The sequence below is a fragment of the Rhinoraja longicauda genome, chromosome 4 (assembly GCF_053455715.1).
Source record: "Rhinoraja longicauda isolate Sanriku21f chromosome 4, sRhiLon1.1, whole genome shotgun sequence".
In the NCBI taxonomy this organism is placed as follows: Eukaryota; Metazoa; Chordata; class Chondrichthyes; order Rajiformes; family Arhynchobatidae; genus Rhinoraja; species Rhinoraja longicauda.
In genome coordinates, this window is record NC_135956.1 from 73,577,226 (window position 1) to 73,589,857 (window position 12,632).

The following is a 12,632-nucleotide window of genomic DNA, read 5'->3' on the forward strand; positions in this document are numbered from 1 at the left end:
GACTCACCACTCTCTGTGTGAAGAAATGTTTTCTCATCTCGGTCCTAAAAGACTTCCCCCTTATCCTTAAGCTGTGACCCCTGGTTCTGGACTCCCCCAACATCGGGTTGATCAAGAATGGGTTGAAAGATACAGATTGAGCACAGGGAAGGAGTAAGGTTTTTTTGCACAGAGATTAGAACATAGAACATGGAACGTAGAACAGCACAGCACAAGAACAGGCCCATCTGCCCACAATATCGATGCCGAACATGATGCCAAGACCAACTCTTATCTGCCTGCACGTAATCCCTATTCCTCCATTCCCTGCATATCCATGTGGCTATCCAAAAGACTCTTAAATGTTACTGTCGTATCTGTCTCCACCTTTACCCCCATCAGACCATTCCAGGCACTCACCACCCTCTGTGTAAAAAAAACTTGCCCCACATGTCTCCTTTAAATTCTGCCCCTCTCACCTTAACTCCATGCCCTTTGGAATTTGATTTTTCCATCCTGAGAAAACGTTTCTGGCTGTCTTCCCTATATATGTCATTCTCAATATAATTCCATCGGGTCTCCCTGCAACCTCCATTGGTGGGGGTGGAGGTAGTTAAGGTTGTGGTGTACTGTATATCTGGCTTTTAGCCCTTTGAACCAACCCATCCATGCCAATATTGATGTCTCTAATTTCAAGTAACTCTTGCCATCCATCTCTCCCACCCTAGTCATAGAGTCATAGAGACTTATAGCGTAGAAACTCATCCTTCAGCCCAAGTTGCCCACACCGGCCAATATGTCCCATCTACACCAGTCCCACCTGTCGTCCTGCTAGTTTCACTGTTCGTATCCCTTCATTATCACCTCTTCCACAGCCAACAATGGACCATTGTGGGCTCCACCTTTCCTCGGTCATCGGTGCCAGCTCTGAATTGTTCTGTACCTTAGCATACCTCTCGTTTCCCTCTCCCCTGACCCTCAGCCTGATGAAGGACCTCAACCTAAAACATCATCCGTTCCTTTTCTCCAGAGATGCTGCCTGACCCACTGAGTTAATCCAGCATTTTGTGTCCATTCATGTCAATCTGAGATAGCCCCATCTGCCTCCTTTGGCCCTTATCCCTCCAATAGAGGTGTACAAGATCATGGTAGAAATAAATAGTGTAATGCACAGAGTCTTTTACCCAGACAAGGGGGATCAAGAACCAGAGGGCATAGGTTTAAGGTGAGAGGGGAAAGAATTAACTGAGGAGTACTTCCACACAAAGTGTGGTGGGTGTATGAAATGAGCTGCCAGAGGAGGTAGTTGATGCAAGTACTATCACAAAATTTAAAAGACATTTGGACATGTACATGGATAGAAAAGGTTTAGAAGGATATGGGTCAAATGCAGGTAGGTGGTGGTAGTGGAGACCACCTACCTGGTCCCTGTGGGTAAATTGGGCCAAATGGCCTGTTTCCACATGAAGAACTCTACGCCGATTACTCTAAACAATTTCTATCCAATTATCTGTCCAAATGTCTTTTAAACCTTGTATACTATACTGCAGAGCCATCTATTGAAATAATAGGATGTGATTGAATGACATTAGTTTAGTTTAGTTTAGTTTAGTTGCAAGATACAGCGTGGAAATAGGCCCTTCGGCCCACTGAGTCTGCCTCGGCCAGCGATCACCTGTACACTAGTTCCATCCTTCACACGAGGGACAATTTACAGAGGCCAATTCACCAACAATTAACCTACACGTTTTTGGGCTGTGGGAGGAAACCGAAGCATCTGGAGAAAACCCACAGGGTCACGGGGAGAATGTACAAGCTCCTCACACAGACAGCACTCGTAGTCAGGATCGAACCGGGGTCTCTGGCACTGCCAGGCAGCAACTCTACCACTGCGCCACCGTGCTGTCCTTGTGTTTCCATCTCGCGTCTATTATTTAACTGTGTCTCACTGCACAATACCAGAACCACAATGACAGTTCCCTCATTCTTTCCTTCCTTGCAAGACTAACATTTTGGAGATTCCAACATATGCTCTTTCCTTCCCCCAGGTGGAGCTCTTTTGTTCACCTTGTGTTCAATTTTGCACAGACATGCAAAGTGTTTGAGGCAAAAACTGCTAGTCAACATTATAGACAATAGACAATAGACAACAGGTGAGGAGTAGGCCATTCGGCCCTTCGAGCCAGCACCACCATTCAATGTGATCATGGCTGATCATTCACAATCAGTACCCCGTTCCTGCCTTCTCCCCATACCCCCTGACTCCGCTATCATTAAGAGCTCTATCCAACTCTCTCTTGAAAGCACTCAGAGAATTGGCCTCCACTGCCTTCTGAGGTAGAGAATTCCACAGATGTACAACTCTCTGACTGAAAAAGTTTTACCTCATCTCCGTTCTAAATGGCCCACCCCTTATTCTTAAACTGTGGCCCCTGGTTCTGGACACCCCCCTCCCCAACATTGGGAACATGTTTCCTGCTTCTAACGTGTCCAACCCCTTAATAATCTTATATGTTTCGATAAGATTCCCTCTCATCCGTCTAACTTCCAGTGTATACAAGCCTAGTCACTCCAGTCTTTCAACATAGGATAGTCCCGCCATTCCGGGAATTAACCTAGTAAACCTACGCTGCACGCCCTCAATAGCAAGAATATCCTTCCTCAAATTTGAAAGGCTGGTCCTCTCATACATGCTTTGAAAGGCTGGTCCTATCACACATCAAATCCAGCATCCCTGCCTCACTGGGCCCACATCAATTTGCATACAGGGCAAACAGATCCACAGAGGACGCCATCTCTCTGGCTCTTCACACTGTCCTGACTCACCTGGAGAGACAGGGCACGTACGTGAGGATGCTATTCATTGACTATAGCTCTGCCTCCAACACGGTCATCCCCACCAAGCTCATCACCAAACTCCACCGGCGAGGCCTCAGCTCGTCGTTATGCGACTGGATCCTGGACTTCCTGCTGGAGCGACCGCAGGCAGTGAGAATGGGCCCGCACCTGTCCTCCACTATCACCCTGAGTACCGGCACACCACAGGGCTGTGTTCTGAGCCCCATGCTCTACTCCCTATTCACACACGACTGTGTTCCTGCATTCGACACCAACACCATTGTCAAGTTTACAGACGACACAACGGTGATCGGGCTGATCACCAATGGTGATGAAACAAACTACAGAGCGGAGGTGCAGAACCTGGCGGACTGGTGCTCTGATAACAACCTGTCCCTAAATACCACCCAGACCAAGGAGCTGATCATCAACTTCCGTAGGTCACACAATGGGGAATACGCCCCGATCTTTATCAACGGGGACAGTGTGGAGAGAGGGTCCAGCTTCAGGTTTCTGGGCACTCATATTTCGGAGGACCTAACGTTGTCCACTAACACTGCTGCGTTGGTCAAGAAGGCACAGCAACGACTGTTCTACCTAAGAACACTGAAAAGGTCTGGTCTACCCCAACAGATGACCTTCTACCGCTGCACCATAGAGAGCATCCTAACACATGGCATCCCTGTGTGGTATCTCAGCTGCACGGAGGCAGAGAGGAAAGCTCTTCAGCGGGTGGTCCATAGAGCTCAGAAGACTATCGGAACACAGCTACCAGCCTTGGAGGGCATCTACAACACACGATGCCTCAGAAATGCCACCAGCATCCACAAAGACTCTTCACACCCCTGCAACAGTCTGTTTGAACTTCTACCATCGGGCAGACGATACAAGGCCTTCTACGCCTGCACCTCCAGACTCAGGAACAGCTTCATCCCCAGGGCCATAGCTGCTATGAACCGGTCCTGCTGAGCCGGATGGTCACATCGCACAATGAATTGGCACAGATCTACTTGCACTTTATTCTGTTTTAAAACTGTTCCAATTTGTTTCATTGGGTTGTTTAAATTAATACTGATTAGCTAATTGATTTATTGCATTGTATGGGAGGCGCATTCCCAATCTCGTTGTACCCCTGTACAATGACAATAAAGATATATTGTATTGTATTGGAGACCAAAACTGCACACAGTGCTCCAGGTACGGTCTCACTAGGGCCCTGTCCAACTGCAGAAGGACCTCTTTGCTCCTATACTCAACTCCTCTTGTTATGAAGGCCAACATTCCATTGGCTTTCTTCACTGCCTGCTGAACCTGCATGCTTCCTTTCAGTGACTGATGCACTAGGACACCCAGATCTCGTTGTACGTCCCCTTTTCCTATCTTGACACTATTCAGATAATAATCTGAATGGGCAGATAAACATTGGGCAAGGGCTCCCCCTGATGGACATGTCTGGAGGTACAACCAGATAATTCAAACATCATATCAAATCACACATGTTGTCCATTGATTGATTGATTCGTTGATTGATTGAAAGACACAACACGGAAACAGGTCCTTCGGCCCATCACGTCCACGACAACTATCGATCGCCCGTTCACACTAGATCTATGTTATCCTGGTGGTCTGATGGTGGCCTGGTGGCCTGGTGGCCTGATGGTCTGCATCCCAGGGTACTTAAGGAGGTGGCTCTAGAAATCATGGATGCATTGGTGATCATTTTCCAATGTTCTATAGATTCAGGATCAGTTCCTGTGGATTGGAGGGTAGCTAATGTTATCCCGCTTTTTAAGAAAGGAGGGAGAGAGAAAACAGGAAACTATAGACCAGTTAGTCTGACATCAGTGGTGGGGAAGATGCTGGAGTCAATTATAAAAGACAAAATTGCGGAGCATTTGCATAGCAGTAACAGGATCGTTCCAAGTCAGCATGGATTTACGAGGGGGAAATCATGCTTGACTAATCTTCTGGAATTTCTCGAGGATGTAACTGGGAAAATGGACAGGGGAGAGCCGGTGGATGTAGTGTACCTTGACTTTCAGAAAGCCTTCGACAAGGTCCCACATAGGAGATTAGTGTGCAAAATTAGAGCACATGGTATTGGGGGTAGGGTACTGACATGGATAGAAAATTGGTTGGCAGACAGAAATCAAAGAGTGGGGATAAATGGGTCCCTTTCAGAATGGCAGGCAGTGACTAGTGGGGTACCGCAAGGCTCGGTGCTGGGACCGCAGCTATTTACAATATATATTAATGACTTGGATGAAGGCATTAAAAGTAACATTAGCAAATTTACAGATGACACAAAGCTGGAGGGCAGTGTGAACTGTGAGGAAGATGCTATGAGGTTCCCAGGGAGACTTGGACAGGTTGTGTGAGTGGGCAGATGCAGTTTAATGTGGATAAGTGTGAGGTTATCCACTTTGTTGGTAAGAATAAGAAGGCAGATTATTATCTGAATGGTGTCAAGTTAGGAAAAGGGGAGTAGTACAATGAGATCTGGGTGTCCTAGTGCATCAGTCACTGAAAGGAAGCATCAGTCACTGAAAGGAAAACTGGCTAAGAAGCTGCTGAAACTGGGGCTTAACACTCCCCTGTGTGCCTGGGTCCTGGACTTTCTCACCGCCAGGCCCCAAGTGGCCAAGATGGGAGACATACTTCTAACCCCCTCACCCTGAACACAGGATCCCCCCAGGGTTGTGTCCTTAGCCCCTACTGCACTCCCTATACACACATGACTGTGTGGCCAGGTTCAGCTCCAAAACCATCATCAAGTTTGCTGATGACACTGTGGTGGTGGGCCTGATCTCCGATAACGATGAGAAGGCCTACCGGTCCTTCTACAGTTGTACAGGGCCCTAGTGAGACCGCACCTGGAGTACTGTGTGCAGTTTCGGTCTCCAAATTTAAGGAAGGATATTCTTGCTATTGAGGGCGTGCAGCGTAGGTTTACTAGGTTAATTCCCGGAATGGCGAGACTGTCGTATGTTAAAAGACTGGAACGACTAGGCTTATATACACTGGAATTTAGAAGGATGAGAGGAGATCTTATTGAAATATATAAGATTATTAAGGGGTTGGACACGTTAGAGGCAGGAAACATGTTCCCAATGTTGGGGGAGTCCAGAACCAGGGGCCACAGTTTAAGAATAAGGGGTAGGCCATTTAGAACGGAGATGAGGAAAAACTTTTTCAGTCAGAGAGTTGTGAATATGTGGAATTCTCTGCCTCAGAAGGCAGTGGAGGCCAATTCTCTGAATGCTTTCAAGAGAGAGCTAGATAGAGCTCTTAAGGATAGCGGAGTCACGGGGTATAGGGAGAAGGCAGGAACGGAGTACTGATTGAGAATGATCAGCCATGATCACATTGAATGGTGGTGCTGGCTCAAAGGGCCGAATGGCCTACTCCTGCACTTATTGTCTATTGTCTATTGTCTATCCCACTTTTGCATCCTGCTGCCTCACAGTGCCGGAGATCCGAGTTCGATCCTGACCTTGGGTGCTGTCTGTATGGAGTTTGCACGTTCTCCCTGTGACCACTTGGGTTTTCTCCGGGCGCTCCGGTTTTCTCCCACATTCCAAGGACGTGCAGGTTTGTAATTAATTGGCCTCTGTAAATTGCCCCAAGTGTGTAGGATAGAACTAACGTATTGCTGGTCTGTGTGGACTCGGTGGGCCGAAGGGCCTGTTCCCATGCTATACCTCTAAACTAAACCAAACAAGGAACAGTTTAGTATGGAGATGTGGCACGGAAATAAGCCCTTCGGCCCATCGGGTCCACACCGACCATCTCTCACCCGTTCACACTAGTTCCATATATCCCACTTTCTCATCCACTCCCTGCACAACTGGGACAATTTACAGTCCAATTAACCTACAAACCCACACATCATTCAAACAAACATTTGCATTCCTTGTATAATTTTTCATTCCACTATGAGTCTTATATAATTCGCTAATCCTGTGGTTATCCTATTTGGTATGGATCGTAGCAGGATTATGCAGAAACATGAAAGGGCACAAAATGCTAGAGTAGTTCAGCGGCTCAGGCAGCATCTCTGAAAGATGAGAACTTCTTCTCAGAAGATTTTGGAGTGAAAGTAAAAATATTGGACTATTTTGACTTCCTTTACGGTAAGGAATGTGGGGGAATTCACTGTGGTGGATGTTAATGTTAACTTTTATGTAATTGTGTGTCTTATTGCTTTTTTTTTCATATGGCTGTATTGTGGCGGATCAGGCCACTCCTTGGGTCAGCCCCCTCGTTACGTGATGGACAGGCGTAAGGGGTTAAAAGCCAGACCAGGGGGAGGCGTGGCTCATCCCTAGGTGGACTACGCTGTGGGCAGGAGCTCACAGCCTAATAAAAGAATCTTACTAAAAACTGCCTGGCGTCTTGCCTTTTCTCTGGCCTCCGCCAGGCCACTACATTGGTGACCTCGACATACATCATGCGTAGTGATGTCGCACGATAATGTGCAACCCGGTCCTGCCGACCTCGATGCCGTCTCCCTCAAACTCCCGACCCTGTGGACCGAAGAGCCTGAGGTCTGGTTCCAGCAGGCAGAGGCACAGTTTGCTGTGCAAGGGGTAACCGTCGACTTAACGAAGTACTTTTATGTTGTCGGCGCCCTGGACCAGGAGACAGCAAGGCGAATAAAGCCTTACCTAAATGACCCCCCCCCCGCGGATGACAAATATAAGGACCTTAAAGAACTCCTTATCAGGAGGTTCGGCCTCAGCGACGCCGAGAGGGCAACTCGAGTTATGAGCCAGGGGGGGCTCGGGGACCGACGGCCGTCGGCCCTTCTGGAGGACCCGGGCTGGTCGCCTCGTGCGCCCTCCTGTCCATTTTGTACCTCCGGTTCTTGGGGGGGGGGTCCTGTGGCGGATCAGGCCACTCCTTGGGTCAGCCCCCTCGTTACGTGACGGACAGGCGTAAGGGGTTAAAAGCCAGACCAGGGGGAGGCGTGGCTCATCCCTAGGTGGACTACGCTGTGGGCAGGAGCTCACAGCCTAATAAAAGAATCTTACTAAAAACTGCCTGGCGTCTTGCCTTTTCTCTGGCCTCCGCCAGGCCACTACAGTATGGTAACTCGCATATCACTGTGCCTTAATTTGTACATGTGACAATAAAAGACCTTTGAAACTGAAACCTTTGAAAATGTAGAAAGAAGGAACTGCAGATGCTAGTTTACACAAAACGACACAAAGCGCTGGAGTAACTCAGCGGGTCAGGCAACATCGCATCAGTGATGGATGACCAGAAGAAGGGTCCCGACCCAAAAATGTCACCTCTCCGTGATCTCCAGAGATGCTGCCTGACCATTGAGTTACACCAGCACTTTGTCTCATTTTAGCAGCAAGAATCTTGATCGGCTGGGCAAGTGGGCTGAGGAATGGCTAATGCAGTTTAATGCAGATAGGTGCGAGGTGTTGCATTTTGGGAAGTAAAACCAGGCCATCATCTTCACAGTGAGTGGCAGGACCCTGGGAAGTATTGTAGAGCAGAAGGGTCTAGGAGTGCAGGTACATAGTTCTATCAAAGTGCCATCATGGGTACATTGGGTGGTTAAGAAGGTACATCGGCCTGCATCATTCAGGATATTGATATTGAAGTTGGGATGTTATGTTACAGTTGTACGACACATTGGTGACTTTGCATTTGGTCACACATTGTGTTCTTTGTCTGAAGAAGGGTCACGACCCAAAATGTCCCCCACTCCTCCTCTCCAGAGATGCTGCCTGTCCCGCTGAGTTAGTCCAGCATTTTGTGTCCAACCTCTCCCTCAATGTCAGCAAGATGACAGGTCGTGGCCTGTTGGCGGGAAGCCGCCGAGCCGGCCCCTGCTCATCCCCCACAGCCGAACACACCAAGACCCACAATGCCGAGCCCGCCCCTGCTCTTACCCAAAGACCAGAGACCTGGAGGATGGGGCCAGTCACAACGACGGACATGAGAGAAAAGTTTAGTTTAGTTTAGAGATACAGCGCGGAAACCGGCCCTTTGGCCCACCGAGTCCGCACCGACCAGCGATCCCCACACATTAACACCATCCTACACACACGAGAGACAATTTACATTTATACCAAGCCAATTAATCTACAAACCTATGGGAGTGTGGGAGGAAACCGAAGATCTTGGAGAAAACCCACACAGGTCACGGGGATAACGTACATACTCTATGCAGACAAGCACCCATAGTCAGGATCAAACCCGGGTCTCTGGTGCTGTAGGGCAGTAGCTCTACCACTGTGCCACCATGCCACCCGAAAGCATTATTGAACCATTGAGCCTATGAAGGATAAGAAAATAACTGCAGATGCTGGTACAAATCAATTTATTCACAAAATGCTGGAGTAACTCAGCAGGTCAGGCAGCATCTCGGGAGAGAATGAATGGGTGACGTTTCGGGTCTGAAGAAGGGTCTCGACCCGAAATGTCACCCATTCCTTCTCTTCCGAGATGCTGCCTGACCTGGTGAGTTACTCCAGCATTTTGTGAATGAGCCTGTGAAGGAGCTGGTTATTGACTTCAGGAAGCATGGTGGAGCATACGCCCCATTCAATAGTCCATCAATGTTACTGAAGTAGAAATGTTCGAGAGCTTCTAATTCCCAGGTGTAAATATCACCAACAATTTGCCGTGGACCAACTCAATTGAAGCCGTGACCAAATAAGCACACCAACACCCCTACTTCCTCAGATGGATGTTCAGCATGTCTTCAACAACTATTACGATCTTGGCTACCTCATTGCATTTACACATTTTCTCTGTAACAGTAACACTACAATGAGGCCGGTTGGAAAATCGAGACCACACCCTGGCTTCTTGCAGGACACTTCAGCAGCCTGATAACAGCAAGGAAGCTGCTGAATCTGGTGGTACGTGCTTTCAAGCTTTTGTACCTTCTGCCTGATGGGGTGAGGGAAGAAGAGGGAATGACCGTGGTGAAAATAGCAGAAAAATGTCAATGAATAAGGTGAGCACTTCATATTTCCGCCCCCTGAAGGATATTAATAAAACCAGATGGATTTTTATGACAAGCTGTGGTCAGCATTACTGTGATCAGCTGCGTTTTGTGTCAATTCAAGACTATTAATTGAAAGTGCGGCACATAATGAGAGGGTAGCAATAGACCACTAGAAGACACTAGATAGGCTGAGAGAATGGAGAGGGATATGGCAGATGAAGCTTAATAACAAGAAAAGATACACCTTCTCGGAAAGAAAAAAGCAGAAGCAATATACTGTAAACTAACAGCACTGTACATGGATAGGTAAGTGGCTAGGGAAGGTTTAGAGGGTTATGGTTCAAACATGGGGAAATGGGACTAGCTTGGATGGACATCTCGATTGGAATGGACAAGTTAGTGCAAGTGGCCTGTTTCCGCCATGACTATCTCTCCATGGTGCTCAGGAACAAGGCCATCCATGTGTGCAAGAGAATAAATCCTGAAGGTTGGTAAAGTATGTTGGGATCCTGGAGTAACTCAGCAGGTCAGGCAGCATCTCTGGAGAACGAGGATAGTGATGTTTCACATCGGGGCCCTTCTTCAGAACGATGACTTGTCTGCATCCAGTAGTGGGAGAGTCTGGGAACAGTCACAGGCATCCATTTCAGTTTTATTGTGCCATTGTAAACCAAACCCTCTAATTCTGATCCCCGATATTTCCATCGTGTCCAGAGAGTTATAAAGTCCCAAAGTAAAATCGTAGAGTCATAGAGTCTTACAGTGTGGAAACAAGCCCTTCTGCCCATCTTGCCCACACCGGCCAACGTGTACCATTAATACTAATCCCACCTGTCTGCCTTTGGCCCATATCCCTCTAAACCTATCCTATCCATGTACCTGTCTAAATGGGTTTTTTTTTTGTTGTAGAAGCAGAATCAGGCCATTTGGTCCACCAAGTCTACTCCGCCATTCAATCATGGCTGGTCTATCGTTCCCTCTCAACCCCATTCTCCTGCCTTCTCCCCATAACCCCTGACACCCTTACTAATCAAAAACCTATCACTGTCCACCTTAAACATATCCATTGACTTGGTCTCCACCACCTTCCGTGGCAATGTGTTCCACAGATTCACCACCCTCTGACATGAACAAATACTGTAACATTACAGGGTTAGGGTTAGGGATGGGGATGAGATTGAGGGAGGGCCTCTCGTTTGCTAGTTTGATTCTCCCAGACGGTTTTATTGAGTCTTGTTGACGGGGGGGGGGAGGGAGGACATACGATCACAAGGTCCACAGTGAGGGCAGGGATTGTTTACACGGCTCTTATCATTGCACGAAGCTCCGTCATCCGTTTCACTGCCTGCGCTTGGAAAGGCTGTCGGCCGCTTGTGTTGTTGTTGTTGTTGTTGTTCTTGGACCAGATCTGTGTGTAAGTCGCCTTTGCAGAATTGCCCCTTGCTTGGCCGCTTGCAAGTTATCTTTGCCAAAAGACCGTCCTGAATGAGTCTAGATAAAGGACGAAGGGAACCTCAGCAGCGTTGTACAAGGTACCCAGTTTCGTTATTTGTATCTCTTTTCTCTCTCTCTCTCTCTCTCTCTCTCTGTGTGTTAAGGTTAAGGAACTTTGGGGAGGTTTGGTGATCGAGTTGCTGGTGTGAGTCAGGATGGGGTGAGTGAGATATTGAGGAGGACATTTCCACCTCTGGAGACCGGTGTTGTATGAACATCTGAGTCGATGGGGACCTCTGCCTCCTTCTCCAACAACTTATGGAGGCGCCCCCCTGATTATTTCAACCCATGGACTGTTTTTTTTCCTGCTGGGAGCCAGATCCCTCCCACTTCGAAATGTTGGGAATGCGAGCGTTCACATCGCCTTGTCGCTCGACGTGTATTGATGTTTTTATTTCCAGTTAAAGGAAACTTCAAAATCACCAATTGCAACATCAACCCAGAAACAAGGGCGGTGGGAAGAGACACTTAAAGCTCCAGAGTGAGTCAGGCAGCATCTGGGGAGGGAATGGGCAGACGACAGTGCAGGCTTTGGAAAAGGTGGCAAAGGTGCACCTTTTACCAGAATGATGCCTCCATCTTTAGACTGTGAGAACCTTTTTAACTAAAATGGAAATATCAAATACTAGAGGGCATTGTGGGTTGAAGGGCCTGCTCCTGGGCTGCACTGCACTGTGTTCTAAGGGGTAGGAGAGACAATGTTCCGTGGATTCAGGGCAATGCGGTGACTTTAACCAAGGTAGGATTTGCATTTCACCCGAAGCCCTCTGACCTGACCCATCCACAACTCTCCCCCGCTTGTTAAGAGTCTTTGCAGCCAGCCACTCTTGTGGTCTCTGGAAGCGTGGCGACCAAGTTGTGCCCAGCAAGATCCCACAAGCAGCAATGGGATTAACAGGCAAATTCTTAAGCAAGGTACAGAAGTGTGTAAACGCACACTTCCAGAATCAGGGACAGTTTCTTCCCACCTGTCATCAGGCACCTGAATCATCTTATCATATCATCATATATATACAGCCGGAAACAGGCCTTTTCGGCCCTCCAAGTCCGTGCCGCCCAGCGATCCCCGTACATTAACACTATCCTACACCCACTAGGGACAATTTTTACATTTACCCAGCCAATTAACCTACATACCTGTACGTCTTTGGAGTGTGGGAGGAAACCGAAGATCTCGGAGAAAACCCACGCAGGTCACGGGGAGAACGTACAAACTCCTTACAGTGCAGCACCCGTAGTCAGGATCGAACCTGAGTCTCCGGCGCTGCATTCGCTGTAAAGCAGCAACTCTACCGCTGCGCTACCGTGCCGCCCGTTTATCAACAACTAGAGAGGTTCTTCACCTATC

The 12,632-nt window shown here is 48.1% G+C and overlaps 1 protein-coding gene across 1 annotated transcript in view; it reads left to right on the forward strand.

The window, feature by feature from the left end:
• Nucleotides 1-11,201: 11,201 nt before the first annotated feature.
• The window catches only part of LOC144593194 (melanocortin receptor 5-like), a 28,546-nt gene continuing 27,115 nt past the window's right edge, over nt 11,202-12,632 (forward strand). Inside the window, exon 1 of the mRNA XM_078398683.1 lies at nt 11,202-11,322. The gene's annotated coding sequence lies outside the window, so the exon portion shown is untranslated. The remainder of the gene's footprint in view (nt 11,323-12,632) is intronic.